We start from the raw sequence: 19572 nt of genomic DNA, 5'->3' as shown, positions 1-19572 counted from the left end.
AGAACTGCATTTTCTAAGGCCTATAAATTATTACGGTGTTCCACAAGGTGCAGTTTTAGGTCCAGTATTGTTTTTCACATAAATGACCTTAAATTAGACACACAAAAAGAACCAACAATAATTTACCGTTAAGTGAGCAAAGGAACATCACAACAGAACGGAAATGCAAATTGTGTTGAAATATCAGGAACAAGTCACACGTGTTGAATTAGTCACACGTGTTGAATTAACTTCATTTTGTTATACCATGATCAGCTTCGAATATTCTCTCCGTATTTTATGATGTTTATGTTTCGAGTGACTGGCGCACATTTGCAGTAAAGTACACTCGATTAACCTATTAACAGGGAAAGCTGTGAAGTAGGATCTTAAAATAACTGGTTTTCTCTTTGAATAACGATAGAGAAGGGAGCTAAATTTACCTAGTAAGCTGTTCGACTTTTGTGTAAGTTATAAAGGCACATTTGCATGCCGAGCGTGAGTTTCCGCGGAAACGCGAAATACTAATTAAATAAATGATCAGTGACAAATAAATAAAGCCTATGGCACACAACTGCAGCGCTGTGTCGCTGATAAAACAAAAGCACAATTACGTTACTCTTTGTTTGATTAAGAAAGGGAGAGCTCTGGTAGAAGTGGTGCGAGAAGCACGTATTTTTTATTTTATTGTCTGGCACACCGCCATATTTCATGTTATAGAAGAATACTGCGAGTTGCAACCACACTAGGCACTCGATTCTGTAAAGAATTTATATTTATAAAAGTAAGTAGGATTATGAACTGTAGGCTTATTCATTGAATATATCTGATTTAACTAACTGTGTAACTTTTTTATGTTTAGTAGACAATCACCTCTGTACGACGTATTGGCATGGCTGGCAAATTATTGTAATATTTAGATTTAGATTATGAGTCCGCACCTACCACAGCAGTCTTTGGAAACGATTTAATTACGAAGTCCGATTATTCAGTTTTATTTCACGGTAAACTACGAGTAACATTGCCTTTACGAAAAAGCCATTGTCAAGCGTCTGATACCGAATAATTAAACGTCCACGTTCCAGATAAGCAAATACAATTGCAATCACAATCACCATCATACAGATAGAATAATTAACATATTTAAAATAACATTTTTTTATTAATTTTATAAAGTGTAGGTGTAGCGTCACTTTGGTTCAAAACCGTACTGGATATACTGCATTGGAGTGACGCACTTCATGGTTAAAAGTGTCATTTGTACTGGAAACAACAAGGGTAACACAATTTACGATCGTTATTCACTGTAAGACTCAACCTATCTGCATAAGATTCTATCTTGCAACTATTCACACTGACACACTGAGTACTTCAACCCCAGTGTGTATCATCAAAATGAAACATCTCTATTGAATTTAAATCATCACTACATGTGTAGAAAATACTCGTAACCGGACGTGGCGCAACGAAATAAAGTTCATGCAATACCTGAGGCAAACCACTGTTCTTTAAATAAGTCTTTACAAGCTGAATCGTTACATGATACGACTAAAACAATCAGTTGTAACAGACAAAGAGCGTGACAACAAATCGTAAAATTATGTTTGAACTTCATGTCATTGCAAGTTTAGGAAATATACAGACCAATATGATACCGTATTTTGCTTCATATCATTCAATAATGGCCTATGGGAATACATTCCCAAGTAACATAACTTAAAGTTAACAAGCGCACAGCAAAATGAATGTACACAGTCTCTCATGAAAATTGTGCTGCATAAAACCAACTTAGTTCTGGAGAAATGATGAAATCTGTAATTGTCCTGCTTGAACACATTCCGAAGGCGAGATTGGCACATATTTTCTCTGGTTCATCGATAGCTTCATAGCCTTAGTGCTAAATATTTATACTTAAATGTAGCATTCGAACATCAACGAATTTGCAGGATATCGTAATTCAACCTCTCATTTTAAATTAACCGTCCCATCAATCATCAAAGAAAACTTACCAATTTCTAGTTTCAAAAATAAACCAACCTGCTTATCGCTTTAAATAATGACATCTCTTCCTTTACTTCTCGTTGTGCCAAAACACTCCATAATCTTAAATCTCAATATCGTTGCCCAAAGAGTTAGAAAGTTTTAGTTTCTTCTCGTTTGTTTTTTATTTTATTTTCTATTTCACTCTCCGTAATTTTTTCTAGTACTGGATTGCTAATACTTGGTTTATGCAGCATGAATGAAGATAATACACACGGAAAGCTCCAGGTGATACTGTTAGATACTTGTCTCAAATAGTCTTTGTTATAATCAATATGACTGGGGAGAAAAATTATAGAGAAATTTTGGAACACGAAGCAACATGCAGGACGGATAAAGGTAATCAGGGAGGATACGAAAGTGCTAGACTTACCCCTGTACGATTCACAAAACAAAACAGAAAATTTAAAGAAACTGAAAAATTAGAGGCAAGATTTAAACAAAAAACAGACACACCACATGCAATACGAAGTGTATGTACACATGAAAAAAAGATCAGATTGAATGAAAAAGCATTGGGCAGTTGGGACAGTAAACTTATTGAAGATGACAAAATGACTGATTGAAGTGGACATATGAGTTTGCAAAGACTCAATCAGAGATTCAAAAACGGCATTAGGGTGGCAAAAACCTTTCCAGGTGCAAATGCTGATAAAGATCATAGTTTACTCGCAGCAGACATTTGGACAAGGTTAAAGTCTAGTTAGAAAAGGCAACAGATAAAGAAATTGGATGTTGAGAAATGGAAGAAAGAGAAATTTTGAAAGAGCACAGTCACATATTCCGAAAATAAATAGGAACACGTTAGGAGAAGTTCAGAAGTCACTTAAAAGTAGAATACCACTAAGAAATACATTGCTGGAAATATTAGAGATAAAAATTCGAGAGGTGAAAAGAACAAGAATAGACGTCTTCGGCCTGGAATCTCATTTGCCTTCAGTGGTGAGTACTGCTTAGATTTGAGCCACGATGAACTACGAATATGTGTCCAGAGACGCCCCGGGCAGCGGTGGGATGCCTGTCCAACTGTCGGCCAACACGCGGTCCGACAAACTAGGAGTGATGGTCTGGAGTGCCATTTAATTTCATAGCAGGACCTCTTTGGTTGTCATCTGTGGCAACCTTACACCACAGCAGTACGTCGACGATATTCTACGCCCCGTTTTCTTACCCTTTATGGCAAACCATCCTGGGCTTACATCTCAGCAAGTAATGGCAGTCCGCAAACGGCGAGAGTTTCTACTGCTTGTCTTCACGATCTCCAAACCCTACCTCAGCAGCAAGGTCGCCGGATCTCCCCTAAATTGAGAACATTTGGGGCGTTATGGGCAGGAGCCTCCAACCAGCTTGGGATTTTGGCGATTTAACACGCCATTTGGTCATCATTTGGCACGATACCCCTCAGGAGGACATCCAACAATTCTGTCAATCAATGCCAAGCCGAATAACTGCTTGCATACGGGCCGGAGGGTAAGCAAGCATAACTGACTTGCCCCATTTTGTGAATCTCTTTCCCTTCAATATATCATTCTGTTTTTCTGAAATTATAATTATAGGTTTGTCTGTACATGTACATCAAATCCACCTATTTCCTTCGTGGTGCGTCGTTTTATTTTTGTCTTAGAGTGTATTATATTTAAGAGCATAAAAAAAAGTATTTCTACACTGTCTGCTGTATAGATGTTTAATTTTATATAACGAAGGCCCTTAAGGTCCTGATCTGGGGAGGCCAAACAAAACAAATAAATAAACAAAATTAAATAATTAGCACGCCAAAATAATATCTTATTACTTGATTATTGGTGAGTGTCTTGAGCACGTCAAATGTGCAAGTATTTAGGGCTAATACTAACAAGCGATATGGACCCACCCACGCAGCCGATCGGATCGAATCCGCCCCGCGGATTAACGACCTGAGCTCGTGAGCTTGCCAGACTGTATGTGGCTTTTACGCAGTTTCCCACACCCAATCGGGCGCCAATATAAAATGACTTTTATCTTAATAATATGAATATTTATATGTGTGTTTGGAGAGAGAGATTGATTTTGATTGAGATTTTACTTTAAGTCGTAACTGGTACCTGAATTTTGGTTGCTGCCTCCTTAAATGATCAGCTTCTGCACCAGTTGGTGACGTATTATAACTTGGAGGAAGTTATTGTTCTTTAAGATAGCTTTGAGCCCAAATTTTTGTAGCTTATCATACCTAAGGGACCAGATCAAACAGCAATCTGCTTTTCATGAGAAAAGGAGATTCCTTGGCACACAAACTTCCTTCAAACTAGACGTCCTGCTACATCAAAATTGGTCGGTGGAGTTCAGCACCATACTATTCTACAAGAACATAATCCAATTACCGTAATCAAGAAATTATGAGAGGTTGTTACGTATTGAATGAAGACTATAGAAAATGCATTTCTCTTCCTGTACTTTAGCGAACTTTGTACACTTACAATTCCGTCGATTGATAGACGGCAACGACAATGAAGTTCACTCCATTTTCCAAAAACAAGCTATTTCTATTCTTCAGTTCCAGAAAATTTGTATACATAAATGTTTGGCAACTCTTACACATACTTTACTCGGTTTTATCACTCGGTTTTATCACTAAAATATCAATTTTCATTAAATGTAACAATACGTTCAGCGCGACGGCCTAGCAACGCGTCATCTTTCCACAAGATACTTCCTCTTTTTTTTTTAATAAACCCATTGTCTTTTTTTTTAGAGTCCATACTCGAAGATTCACAACTACTATCGTTGCGGGGATTGCGCGCTAAAGAGTTTCTCGCTGTCCAGCTGCGCTTCACTTCACTTCAAGTACTTTTTGAGTCACATTTACATTTACGGTATTTACATACATTACTGAGCTTCTCAGAATAAAATCAGGAACAAATTAGTTTAAAAAAAGGGCAGTGAGGCTCACATAACATTACAACATACATCGATTTCCTTCGTGGTGCGTCGTTTTATTTTTGTCTTAGACTGTGTTATATTTAATAGGATAAAAAATAAAAATAAGTATTTCCACACTGTCTGCTGTATAGGTGTTTAGACCTCAAGGTCCTCATCTGTGCGGGGCAAACAAACAAATATATTTTAAAAAAATTAAATAAGTAACACGCCAAAATTATATCTTGTGACCTGTTTATTGGGGAGTATCTTGAGCACGTCAAATGTGCAATTATTTAGAGCTAATACTAACAAGCGATACGGACCCACTCAGATAGCCGACAGGATCGAATCCGCCCCGCGGATTGACGACCAGAGCTCGTGAGCTTGCCAGACTGTATGTAGTTTTTACGCGGTTTCCCACACCCAATTACGTAAATATTGGGCTGGCACCCAAATCCCGAATCAGATACACACTAAGCAAACATTTAGAAAGCGCTCTCGCATTTGAACATGAGACTTACTCTAGGCGCGGAAAGATGGGATACACAAATTCTGTGCTATAGACGACTGACGGCATTAGGAAGGGCATCCGCCCACCAACTGTCACTTGCACTGTACTATTCCTTCGCTTACTCTACAGTAGCCTTGGTATTATATGGCATACATGGTATCTGCAGGGGAATAGATGATAATTATCAAGTTTACTGAATAAGTGGTAGTGTAGGTCTCGCAAAATGACCACGACGAAGAATCTAAGAAATGGCAGCTGATACGGAGAATAATGGACAATAGTTCTTGCCACAGTATTCGAGAAAGAAACAGAATATTAGTAGTAGTAGTAGTAGTAGTAGTAGCTTTATTCATCCGTAGATCTCTTTTTACCAGGACATAGGACATGCCAAAGTATTTAGTAATTTAGATCAATTTAAAATAAGCTAATTCGTATACACATATATTTACAGACTTCTAGTTAGAGACAATCATTAGATTTACTCCTGGTATACAATACTTTTTTTACAAATAACTTATTAAATAATGTAATGCTACAATGATCACTCATATCTCACTATCAGTCACTGCACACACTATACACACATTGTTTCATAACCACTCACTACACACACACACACACACACACACACACACACACACACACACACACTCATAGGTGACCTCTGGCCATTTTCTGTACCGCAACTTCCCATTTGCTATCCTGAAAAACTGAGTCAGCTTCCCTCCATAATGTGAGATGTTAGCTCAGAAAGAGAAAGAGGTGTTAGTACTGTGCTATGCTTAGCTTGGGGTTAAGTATTTCTAGAAAGGAAAAAAAAGAAGGAAAAAAAACAAAGTGAAAATGTTATGTGGAATGTTGCGTATTTTATAACCATTATTATTATTATTATTATTATTTATTGGTATACCATTTTTTATCAGACCCCTACTTTTTTTGCTAAGTAATCGTTCAATGTACAAAATGTATTGCACAACAGGTACTTTTTAGCTGCCTTTTTAAGTAAGTGTATTTTGGCAATTTCTTTAATCTCTTTTGGTAATTTACTGTAGAGTTTTATTCCTCGGTAGAAAATGCTGTTTTTGAGTTTTATGTTCATTTTTTCTTGGTAAGTGTAAGTTGAGCCTCTCTCTTGTTGCATGGTCATGGACAGAGCTGATAGTGCAGTAATTACCAAAGTTATTTTTGATGTGAACAACTGACTGGTAAATGTATTCACATCCAGCAGTTAAATCCCCCAGTGTTCTGAACAGATCTTTACAATGAGCTCGACTCGTTATAATTCTTATGGCTCTTTTCTGGAGTTTGAAAATTATGTTCATATTTGTTCGCCCAAAACGAATTCCATAGCTAAGAATTGAGTGTACATATGAATAATATGTAACTAAAAGACATTGCATGTTACACACTGATGATAGGATTCTAAGGGCGTAAGGAAGGAAGGAAATTACAGTCGACCGTCCGCCACACACGATAAGGTGACTTGCGAAGTACAACTGCAGATTCATTTGAAAAGGACGGTGAAGCATGTAATCTGGGTAGGTCCTCTAACAAACAAATTTTTTACCGACCCTCCTACCGCGCCGAGTGTGCATTAAAGGGCTCATCTGTGGGTGGTCGCGTGAACGCCAGCATAAAGTGTGGGCCCCGTTCTACCTCGTCGGCTGACCGACCTCGGCGCTAATTGTCGTGCCCTCCTTCTGTGTCGCATTCCTGCCCTCCTCCCTGATATGGCGACCTAATGGCAGCCGCGTGGTGTCAACTCGTAACCTCTCCAGAGAGGTCGGTATGCTCATAAAACAGCCCCATATTTACCAATTATATACGACCACTCGCTCACAGAAAGATCCGTACCTGAAGACTGGAAAATTGCTCAAGTCACACCAATACCCAAAAAGGGAAGTAGGAGTAATCCGCTGAATTACAGGCCTATGTCACTAACGTCGATTTGCAGTAAGGTTTTGGAACATAAACTGTATTCGAACGTTATGAAGTACCTCGAAGAAAACGATTTATTGACACAGTCAGCTTCTAACCAAACTGTGTGCCTCCGGAGTATCGCCTCAGTTGTGCGACTGGATTCCTGATTTCCTGTCAGAAAGGTCACAGTTCGTAGTAATAGACGGAAAGTCATAGAGTAAAACAGACGTAATATCCGGCGTTCCCCAAGGAAGTGTTATAGGCCTTCTATTGTTCATGATCTATATTAACGACACAGGAGACAATCTGAGTAGCCGTCTTAGATTGTTTGCAGATGATGCTGTCTTTTACCGTCTCGTAAAGTCATCACATGATCAAAACGACTTGTAAAATCATTTAGATAAGACATCTGTATGGTGCGAAAAGTGGCAATTGACCCTGAATAAGGAAAAGTGTGAAGTTATTCACATGAGTACTAAAAGAAATCAGCTAAATTTCGATTGCGCGATAAGTCACACAAATCTCAAGGCTGTGAATTCAACTAAATACTTACGGATTACAATTACAAATAATCAAAATTGGAACGATCACATAGATAATATTCTGGGTAGAGCAAACCAAAGAATGCGATTCGTTGGTAAAACACTTAGAAGGTGCAACAGGTCTACCAAAGAGATGGCTTACACCGCGCTTGTCCGCCCCATTCTGGAATATTGCTGTGCGGTGTGGGATCCGCATCAGGTAGCACTGACGGATGACATCGAAAAAGTACAAGGAAGGGCAGCTCGTTTTGTATTATCGCGAAATAGGGGAGATAGTGTCACAGACACTGACGTGAATTGGAGTGGCAATCATTAAAAGAAAGGTGTTTTTCGTTGCGACGGGATCTTCTCATGAAATTTCAATCACCAGTTTTCTCCTCCGATAGCAAAAACATTCTGTTGGCACCCACCTACATAGGGAGAAATGATCATCACGATAAAATAAGAGAAATCAGGGCTCGCACAGAAAAATTTAAGTGCTCATTTTTCCCGCGTGCCGTTCGACAGTGGAACGGTAGAGAGACAGCTTGAAGGTGGTTCACTGAACCCTCTGCCAGGCACTTTATTGTGAATAGCAGAGTAATCACGTAGATGTAGATGTCACTACAGATACTCTAGGCACCCTACTTGCCCGCTGATGTCAACAAAAGATTTCTTCTAGTACCAGGATATCGTCAGGTAATCTTTATAAATATTCAAGGTTGTAGAACCATGTATGTCTACTGAAAGATAGATAACGCCTGTAAGAAAAACTATGACACATTTATGTGAAAGACACGCACATACACGAAGCAGAGAGGAGAAGGCTGAAAGGGAGATGGAATACATAGACGGTCTACATAAAACAAACTTCAATACCGAAGACAGTATTATGGAAAATGAAGAGTGAGTTAATGAAGATGAGATAAGATACTGCGAGAATAATTTGACATGTTGTTTTTCTTGTTTTTAGGATTACTTTTTTCCGCAATCTCAGTTACGCAAACAAATTAGACTGGGCCAGTTCTAGAAAAATTTGGCGCCATCCCCCCCGCCACCCTTTTTCTTCGTACACATTCGCCCACATAAGTTTTCGCTACTAATTCTGATATACGCTGTATGCACTTGGCGCCAGTCTCATCTTGGCGGCCTAAGCGGCCGCTACTAATAGTGATACATCCTGAACAGAAATCTTCCAGTTGTGGAGCCTCTGGCGCCCCAAGTGGCATCTGATGTCGCTTGTGCCTTAGATCGGTCCTGAATATGGGCTATATCTGTGACGACAATAATAGTCTCATCTAAGCCACACTCGTTTCGCTTCATTTCAAAGTTTCTACGGTCGTCACTATTACAACGTAGTTTTTTTAACAAATCTGTTAATCAAGATCGTAAACATTTCTTATGCTTTGCAAAAAAATGGTTCAAATGGCTCTGAGCACTATGGGACTCAACTGCTGAGATCATTAGTCCCCAAGAACTTAGAACTAGTTAAACCTAACTAACCTAAGGACATCACACACATCCATGCCCGAGGCAGGATTCGAACCTGCGACCGTAGCGGTCTCGCGGTTCCAGACTGGAGCGCCAGAACCGCGCGGCCACTTCGGCCGGCTATGCTTTGCATTACTATCATAAAACAGCATTACATTACAATACTGCCCATGACTTTTTGCTTCATACTCCATTTCTAATGTTGTTCTATACATATGTGCTCTGTTTCTAGAAGATTGCACATCGCTGGCATTGAATATATTTTCGTTTTCTTGTTGTGTACATGCACTTATATCTCGTGTACTTCGTTTTGATGTTGTGAGATGCAATCGTCCTTTCTTTTCTTTGGCTCTGGAAGTGCTCGTTATTCCCCTGTCTGAACTGACAGAGTTCTAAAAGACCGAACTCCAAACAAGTCGCTTGCAGTAGATAACATTTCCTCAGTATTATCGAACTCCTTGGGTCTGCCAGCCATAACGAAACTATTCCGTATTGTATGGAAGGTACATTAGACAGGCGAAATATCGTCAGACATAAAGAAGAATGAAATAATTCCCTTTCCAAACATGGCAGGTGCTGACAAGTGTGAACATTCCCGAACCATCACTTTAATAACTCATGGTTGCAAAATATTGACAAGAATTATTAACAGGTGAATGGAATAACTGACAGAAGCCGACCTCCAGGTTCAAATGGCTCTAAGCATTATGGGACTTAACATATGAGGTCATCAGTCCCCTAGACGTACAACTACTTAAACCTAACTAACCTAAGGACATCACACACATCCATGTCCGAGGCAGGATTCGAACCTGCGACCGTAGCAGCAGCGCGGTTCCAGACTGAAGCGCTTAGAACCGCTCGGCCGCAGCGGCCGGCCGAGCTCCAAGAAGATCAGTAATACTGACCTTACCATTTTTCTTAAAAGATAGGTTAATGAAGGACAATCATACGTTTCTAGCATTTGTGGATTTAGATACAGCTTTTGACAATGTTGACTGGCATGCTCTCTTCGAAATTCTGAAGGTAGCAGGGGTAAAACACAGGGAGCGACAATACTAATGCTCGAGGGACATAAAGGCAAGCAGTGGTTGAGAAGGGAGTGAGACAGGGTTGTAGCCTATTCCCGATGTTATTCAATATGTATACTGAGCAAGCAGTAAAGGAAACCACAAAAATTTGGAAACAGAAACGAGTTCCAGGGAAAAGAAAGTAAAAGTTTGCCGAAGACATTGTGATTCTATCAGAGACGGCAAAGAATCTGGAAGAGTAGTTGAACAGAACATATATTGTCTTAAAAATAGATTGTAAGATGAAGGATCAAGAAAATTAAAGCAAAAGTAGTGTAATGTAGTCAATTAAACCATGTGATGCTGAAAGAATTACATTCGGAAATGAGACAGTAAAAGTAGTCGACGTGTTTCGCTATTTGGGTACCACAATAATTGTTGATGGAAAGTGTTATTAAATGCTGTTTGACTATAGCAAGAAAAGCGTCTCTGAAAAAGAGAAATTTGTTGACATCCCATATAAATTGAAATGTTAAGAATTATGTTCTGAAGCTATTTCTTTGGAGTGTAGCCTTGTACGGAAGTGAAGTGTAGACGACACGCAGCTCATACTACAAGAGAATATAAGCTTTTGAAACGTGATGCTACAGAAGAATGTTGAAAACTGGATGGGTATATCGAATAGCTGGGGTGGCACTGAATCAAATTGCGGAAAAAGTTCATGGCACGACTAAAATAAGGGATTGGCTGGTATGACGGCGCTGAGGCATCAAGGAACTGTCAATTTGGTAACGGAAACAAGTGGACGGGAGGGATGGTGTAAAAATACTTAAATTCATTAAGAAGCTAAAACAGATATATTTTGCAGTAGTTATGCAAAGATGAAGAGGCTTGCGCGTTATAAATTTGCGCGGATAGCTGCATCAAACCGGTGAAGTTCACAACAAAGAACAGCGTCCGCCACTGAAAAATTAAATGTCTCCCTATGGATAAACGTTTCAGTTTGTACAAGTATATATTTTTGCATTAATGGCGTGTGTTAGGACAGAAAAACTGCTTACGCTGGCTCCCATATATCGTTGCGCATATTGTTAAAAGAAACCAAAGAAATCCGACACATTGTATAGAGTGTGTGCAACTACAAATATTGTCGTATGACCAATCCAGAATTAACGCAAAGAGAAAAAAGTTTAAGGGGTAACTACGAGATTTATTAGAGTAACAAAGTCTGAGCCTTCTTATAGCACATAAACACTTTAGATTGCGTCTAATAGTATAGTTGTCAGTATACCGCCCCCTGTATCGCCTTCCCCCAACTATTCACGAATGCTGCGGCTCTCTAATCTTCTGTCTCGTTTCGAAGCCCTATCATCTAATCTAATTCTGAAATTACTAACACTCTTTTGGCCGTTGTTGCTCTACTTACTTTCGGTGCATGTGAAGAAAAACTCTTATTAATTTTATTGATTTTAATTCAACTGAAGAATTCACTGAAACGCGGATTGCATTTTGCAGTAGTAATTTTATGAAAATTGGAGAGAAGTTCCACCGTAGGCAACAGACTGTTTATTTTTGAATTAACCATACTCGTCCCGGCGCTGATTGTGCAAACTGCAATAGCTTATTGTTTGTTATTGTGTCTATCATACATTAACAGTTACTTTGTGATTGTAGTTTTTTATGTATAGTGCACATGTGCAGCTTTTCATGGTTTCTACTGCTGTAGCCTTGTTTCCTGTTGTTTCAGTCATGTGAAAACGGTTTTATTTTCTTCTCTAACTCTGCTTTTAGCCCTTACACACGCATTTCATTTATTTTATCACAAAAACCGAGGTTTCTACTGCCAACTCACGTGTTATTGTACGTGGTTTTCTACACTTCTGTAACTAGGGCAACCAATACCGTATTGTCACCCGCGTCCGGCCATCCTGATTTAGGTTTTCCGTGATTTCCCTAAATCGCTCCAGGTAAATGCCGGGATGGTTCCTTTCAAAGGGCACGGCCGACTTCCTTCCCTAATCCGATGAGACCGATGACCTCGCTGTCTGGTCTCCTTCCCCAAAACAATCAACCAACCGTATTGTCAGAAAACATGACGAGCTGTGCGATGTTTAATGTAAAAAACAAAACAAAAAAAAGAAACTACCAGCAAAAAATAACTGACAGCGTTATGTAAGACAGAACAGTAAACAAAAATTCACTGAAGATACGACAGAAAATGTTGAAATATGTATGAGTAAAGCAAGAATAAACATACTTTATCTTGAAAAAGGCGGATTTTCTCTCCGACTGTCCTAAAATTACTGCTGCAAAACGCAATTCGCGATTGAGCGAATTCTTCTGTTGAATTAAAATCAATAAAATAAACAGAATCAAAAGGTAATGAAAACAGTGGAATGCGATGATGTCAGCGAAATCCATTCAGAAAAGCTGTACCCCCAATGTAATTAAATACTCTGTGACAAATGAAAATCTATGCGAGGCTGGGATGCGACCCGGGAATTCTTGTTAATCGCGAGTAGTCGCCTTAACAGTGATTAAGCCACGTGATTTTAGTTGAGTTGAAGCTCATCCCTATAGCAGGAAAAGTGGTCCGCCAACTTCCCCCGTTTGTGCTGTTTCCGAATAGAGAATACCCGGTTGTTTATTCGTAAAGTACGAAGCGACTATGGTCTTGTAGACGTACTCGGATGAGCTGACTGGTTACAGCGACTGATAACAATAAGCCAGAGATCCGGGTTAGACTACCGGTCCGGAGCTAATCTTCTTTTGTTACGAAATATTCGTCAGTTACTTTTTTTCTGTGAAGTGACCAAATCGGCTTTAAATTCCAGAATTGGCCGCTCTTTTCCGTTATTAATGACATTAAAAATCGTAAATCATATGCGTGACTAATCACTGTTTCTCATAGTTTGCAAAATAAACATACATAAACAGTGACCTTTCGGCTGTTACACGTTCTCTACTGGGATACTGAAGTTTAGGGTAGGCTGAATAGTTCGGGCAGCAGAAGGGTGGGTGGGGAGTGTAAGGAATGTAGGTATCATTGTGGTGGTGATGGTGGTGAGATGAGGTGATTGAGCAGGAGAGAAAATTTTAATGTTTGGTGCGACAGCGACGTTATGTGCAATTCAGAGGTGATTACAGGTAGGTTACCTAACTATCTTTCAGAAAGGCATAGACATTTTTCACGCACAGGTAATGGTGGTTTCTCCATCCTGTTCTCTGTTGTAGGAGAAACTGACACACATTCTCTCAGTTCAGCCGAGATTACTGCCAAGGAAAAGTTAATTTCATTCTGTCGCATACGTGTACAGTTGAGACGAGTGATATTTTCTTGTAGAGAGTAACTGGTACCGAACAGTCAGCAAAATATTTTTAGTTTCTGTGTGTACTTCTTGCCTGTGTAGCAAGCTGTCCGACCATCCCATTCGAACGAGAGACTAGAAAAGCGAGTAGTAGAATTCCCCTTGTGACGGTTTTAAAGGTCATTGTTTCCTGTTTGCAGCTGTGTCAATATGGAAGATACAGGGTGTCCAGAAAAGGGCTCCCTGATTTCAAAATTAAATATCTCGAAAACAAAGATCGATAGAGGAATGCAGTAAACGGTATGTTTATTGTGAAAGCTGTAAGAAGTTTATACAGCAGTTTGAAATAATAGTTACAAAAGCTGTTAACAGATGGCGCTGTACGCTGTACAGCTCATATCAGCATACATAAGTGAAATAATCGTCTGAAAACAAACTTTGCAAACAATCACATCACAATGTTTTCAAAATGTTCACCATCGGCACTACAGAGGTGGCGGAAACGAAGAATGAAATTCGCCATCACATTTCGTAGTGTCTCAACCGAAATGGATTCACATGCCACAGAGATCGCCGCGGCCGGCCGACGTGGCCGTGCGGTTAAAGACGCTGCAGTCTGGAACCGCAAGACCGCTACGGTCGCAGGTTCGAATCCTGCCTCGGTCATGGATGTTTGTGATGTCCTTAGGTTAGTTAGGTTTAAGTAGTTCTAAGTTCTAGGGGACTAATGACCTCAGCAGCTGAGTCCCATAGTGCTCAGAGCCATTTGAACCATTTTTAGAGATCGCCGATTCAAGCTCGTCCAGCGTGGCGGGATGCTTCGGGTAGACCACGTCTTTCTCTGTGCCCCACAAAAAAAAGTCACAGGGAGTCAAATCCGGCGAATATGGAGGCCAATCCATGCCTGCACCAGTAAATTTGGGATATTCCAAAGCAATGACTCGATTCCCGAAGTATTCCTCAAGAAAGCGAACACTTGTTCGGTCCGATATGGTCGGGCTCCATCTTGCATAAACCATTCAGTACCTGGTCGATTCTCTAACGCTTGCTGTGTGGCGACAAATTGTTTCAAAATTGCAACGTAACGTGCACCAGTGACCGTTTCTCGAATGAAAAAAGGGCCAATAATGCCTCTGCTGCATACTGCAGCCCACACAGTAACTTTAGGAGAATACAGGGGTTTCGCTTCACACCAATATGGCTTTTCGGAACCCCAAAATCGCCAGTTCTGCTTATTCACGTATCCTTTCAGGTGGAAGTGTGCTTTATCTGTAAATCAGATGCAGCCAACATCAAATCCTTCACTATCAGTCATTGTGAGCATCTGATTAGCAAAGGCAACCCTTTGTTGCACAGCTCGTACGAGTACGGCCTGGTGCGTTTGAATTTTGAATGGAAACATGTATAGGTTCTTTCTCAGTATTTTCTGCGTGCTGGAATGCTTCAAACCAGTCTCAGATGCAATTCTACGGACGGATGACATTGGATTTCGCTGAATAATTCCAGAAACTGTGACGATATTTTCAGGCGTAACTGCGGTTTGCTTGCGGCCAACATGCCCCACTAGATCATCAGTTACACTGCCTGTTCGTTGAAATTTTGCGAAGAGCGTACGAATGGTTTTCGCATCGGGTCCTTTTGGAACATTAAATCGTGCTAGAAAACTTCGCCTTGTTGCCGTAGGACTCTCTTCTAACCTGTGGTACTCTAGCATCAGAAAAAGTTGTTCAATGGAGTACATGGTTTTAATCTCTTCCTTCGGTACGCTAACCTCCTTTCACGTTTCAATAGTGGAACTGATCGCTCTGGGCTTCGGATCACTATTTATACTAGGCATTACGTATGGCGATTACAGCGCAAATTGTTAGCAGCTTTTGTAACTATTATTTCAAACTGCTGTATAAACTTCTTACAGCTTTCACAATAAACATACCGTTTACTGCATTCCTCTATCGATCTTTGTTTTCGAGATATTTAATTTTGAAATCAGAGAGCCCTTTTCTGGACACCCTGTAGTTCCAAACTGCGTCCAGTCCTTCTGGCGTGAAGCACTGCACCTCAAACATTTCCAGTGGGATTGGGCGTATTTAATGTATTGATCTCTCATTTCTGTCGCCCTTGTCTCATGTAATGCTTGGTACCTTTCGTCTTGCGAGAGGTGGCGGCTGATTAGTTCTGTATCGCCGAAAGTAGGACATCAACAACGTTACTGATAGTAATAACGTTTTCCGTTTTATTGTTATTACTATTATTATTAGTCAGATAAGAACATACAAAGGAGGAAAGTATGTTAAGTTGCAAAACTGGTGGATCGAAACCTGCACTGTCTCAGTGGACGCCAATTCGCGGCTCTCAGCGTCCGCTCTTGCAGCTGTGACGAAAGAGGCATTTGACCAGATGAAGAGAAGCTCGCGCTACTGTGGCTGACCTCAATTGACAAATGTATCCTTTTGTCGCGCTCGCTAGAGAGACCATTGCGCCAAAGGACGACATCGTGCGCCGCATGGGACGATCGCTCCTGCTGTTCGTGCGTGCCTGTCAGCACGTGCAAAGAGTGTGTGTCTGTGTGTGTGAAGAATTACGCTTAACTCCAAGTTACTAATTCCGCTGAGACTCTTTTATTCCTGCTGTTACTCTGGGCGTTGCAGTTTCCATATTTAAACAGTTTTCCACGTTCCCACTTGGAAGAACTATTGCGTACAGTAACATTTCTGCGGCCAGAGGACTAGCTAGCGGTAAAAGAACGGATAGGAGGAAACTGCTGCATTTTAACATATGAATATTTTTGTTTTTTTTATTGATGAGCAGTTGGAATTGTCGGAGTGCAGTGGATATCTGTCGAGCCATGAGAACAATATCGGAAAAAAATGACACCTGAAGACTGAAGAAAAGGAATCATAGTGCCAGTTTTTAAGAAAAGTTGCACGAAACCAAGTCAAAATTATAAGGGATTGATGTGCCAGGCTGCCAGGGTATTTGAGAAGACCATGAAAAACAGGTTAGGAAAGACAGCTGGACAGACAGGAGAGAGACAGAGTACAGACTTAGACTGGGAAGGTCGACAGTGGATCTAGTTTTTAGTGTAAGGCAGATCCAAGAGAAACGCTATGAACATGGTAAGGATTTCGTAATGGTGTTCTTGGACAAAGAGGAGGCTTATGATACTGTGAAAAGAAGCGAGATCAGGAAGAGAGATTTCGAAAAGAAAACGAAATCTATCAAAGAAGCGTGAGTTGTGTAAAAGCAGCAGGAGTCAAGACTGACTAGGCAGAATAGAAAAATGGGATGATGCAAGGGCGTGGGCTATCCCATTTATTTCTCATCACCATAATGTATGACACAATGGCATGAGTGGAAGCGCGAACAGGACATTACACTGTGAAAGCAACGGTGTTCGCTGATGATTTAATTGTGTGGAGAAATGGAGAAGCAGGATAATAAGAAATGCTAAATGTGTCGCAGGAACCGGTGGGACGACACGGGTTGAAATTTAATGGGGAAAAGTGTGAAGTGAAGGTGATAACGACGAAAAAGGTGAGAGTAGCAACGGATATAAGTACTGTATCAGACGGCATGTATTAAAGAAATCAGTAAGTTTGAAGCACCTGGGGGGCGTAATAGAAGACGATGAGAGGAATAATGAGATCAGTAAAAGGGGAAGAGCACTTGGATTCCTGCAGAGAGCAATAAACTCGGTGTGGTGCAAGAATGTTTAAGGGGCAATCAAATGAAAACCTAAGGCTCGCCACAACGGGACCATATAATGGATCCATTCAAAAGTAAGGGAGGTAGAACGTCAAACGGGCCGACTTGGAGCAGGAGAGGCATCACAGGACATTTTAATTTCCAGTGTCTATAATTTTACAAATAAATTCATAAAACTTTGTCAGCAACACCAGGAAGGATTCAGGATTCACATTCATTGCAGTGGAAGTTCGAAAACATAACAAAATAAATTTTTTTACGTGCGAAATTTCATCATTTCTTCACTTACTAATGGCTGCATTTGTTGCTATAGGTACACTTTTCTTCATAAGTTAGAGAGATTCTTAGATGAATTTTGCACAGCATACATACCATACTCACAGGTGTGTGAAACTCTAGAATTTATTTAATTTTTAAAAAAACGAATGAACTGTTATATTTTAAACTTCATGTTTAGAAAAAACACAAATTTTATAGTTAATTACCTTAATTTTTACCACAGTTTTTGAAAGATTTGGAAAATTCTAGAGTTTCATACACCTTTAAGTATGGTTTGTATGCTGTGCAAAATTCATCGAAGAATCTCTCTTACTTATGAAGAAAAGTGTACCTATAGCAACAAATACTGCCATTGGTAAGCGAAAAAATGATGAAATTTCACATGTAAAAAAAAAAAATCATTTCGTTATGTTTTCGAACTTCCACTCCTATGAGTGTGAATTCTAAATCCTTCCTGGTCATGCTAACAAAGTTTTATGAATTTATTTGTAAAAGCATAGACAGTGGCAATTAAAATGTCCTGTGGTGCCTCTCCTGCTCCAAGTCGGCCCGTTTGACGTCCTACCCCCCCTTAAGACATTTTCACTGAGAGACAAGACAATTAATTCCTGTTTCGTAGAACGCGGTCGGCCGTTGACGGATCCACAACCGCACCCACTCTTTAAACTTCCGACGTTCACGTATTTCTTTCTTCCGGCCGGCAAAGATGTGAAAATCACACGGTGAAACATACAGCCTGTACGGAGGATGTTGCAGTGTTTCTCAACAAAATCGCTGAAGCACAGCCTTCGTCCGATTGGCAGTGTGGGGGCGGGTGTTATCGTGCAAAAGGACGATTCCGTTCGACAGTATTCCTCAGCGTTTTGAATTTACGGTGCGCCCCAGTTTCTGCAAAGTGTCTTCACAGTGCTGGGCACTGAATGTGGTTTCACATCGAGGATCTCGACGAGCAGAGGACCTCTGCAGTCGAAGGAGGTCATCATGACCTTACCGGAACTTGTGTGAAGAGCTTTGGACCACTTCAGCAGGGGAGATATGGGATGTTCCCATTGTTGGCTTTGCCATTTGCTGTCGGAATGTTGGCAGACGGAATCATTCAGTTGGACGATAACGCCCCCCTCCACATTGATAATCGGTGAAGCCAACGCTTCAGCGATTTGGTTGGGAAACACTGCGATATCCTCTGTACAGCCAGGATTTTTCATTGGGTGATTTTCACATCTTTGGCGACCAGAAGAAAGGCATGCGTGGACGTCGGTTTCAGTAGGTGAGTGGCTGAACTTGTGGATCCGTCAGCGATCGACGGCGTTCTACGAAACAGGAATTGATCGTTTCCTCTCTCAGTGGGATAAGTGTCTTAACGCGTGTAGTGATTGCTTTTGAATGGAACAATTCCATCGTCCCGTTGTGGCGGGTTTTCGTTTTCGTTTGACTGCCACTCATACAGCAAAAAACAAACGTTATATCGAGCATCGGGAACATGGATAAAAACAAACGAAAAATGTAGAGAGCTGAATACAGGCTTGCGAGATGAATTTTCAGAGGTGTTGGATAGGACAAACAGGAATAGAAAAGTGAAAAAGGAGACAGTGAAAGAGAAGCCCATGGTAGAGGCCATAGTAAAGACAAGATTAATATGGTATGGTCATGTTAAAAGAATGGAATTTGGCAGGATGCCAAGACAGGCTCGCGAAATGACAGTGGGAGGTAAGAGATCTAGAAGAAGACCAAGAGACAGAAGAATCATTGAAGTGATGGGATGTGTGAAGAAGAGAAGACTGGAACAGAGTAAAGAGAAGTGGGAGGACATGGTGAGGCTTATGTTCCAAGCAGACCCAGCCAGGGGATGGTAACTGTAGTAGATTATTATTTTGTCCGCCCCCGGTAGCGGAGTGGTCAGCGCAACAGAATGT

General features: G+C 40.5%; 1 protein-coding gene across 3 annotated transcripts in view; it reads right to left on the bottom strand.

The window, feature by feature from the left end:
* LOC124802513 (mesocentin-like) overlaps positions 1-19572 on the bottom strand; it is a 629570-nt gene that overhangs the window by 258553 nt on the left and 351445 nt on the right. The gene's annotated exons all lie outside the window — the stretch shown is intronic.

This window comes from Schistocerca piceifrons, chromosome 6 (genome assembly GCF_021461385.2).
Source record: "Schistocerca piceifrons isolate TAMUIC-IGC-003096 chromosome 6, iqSchPice1.1, whole genome shotgun sequence".
NCBI lineage: Eukaryota > Metazoa > Arthropoda > Insecta > Orthoptera > Acrididae > Schistocerca > Schistocerca piceifrons.
This window is presented reverse-complemented; position numbering and strand designations above follow the sequence as displayed.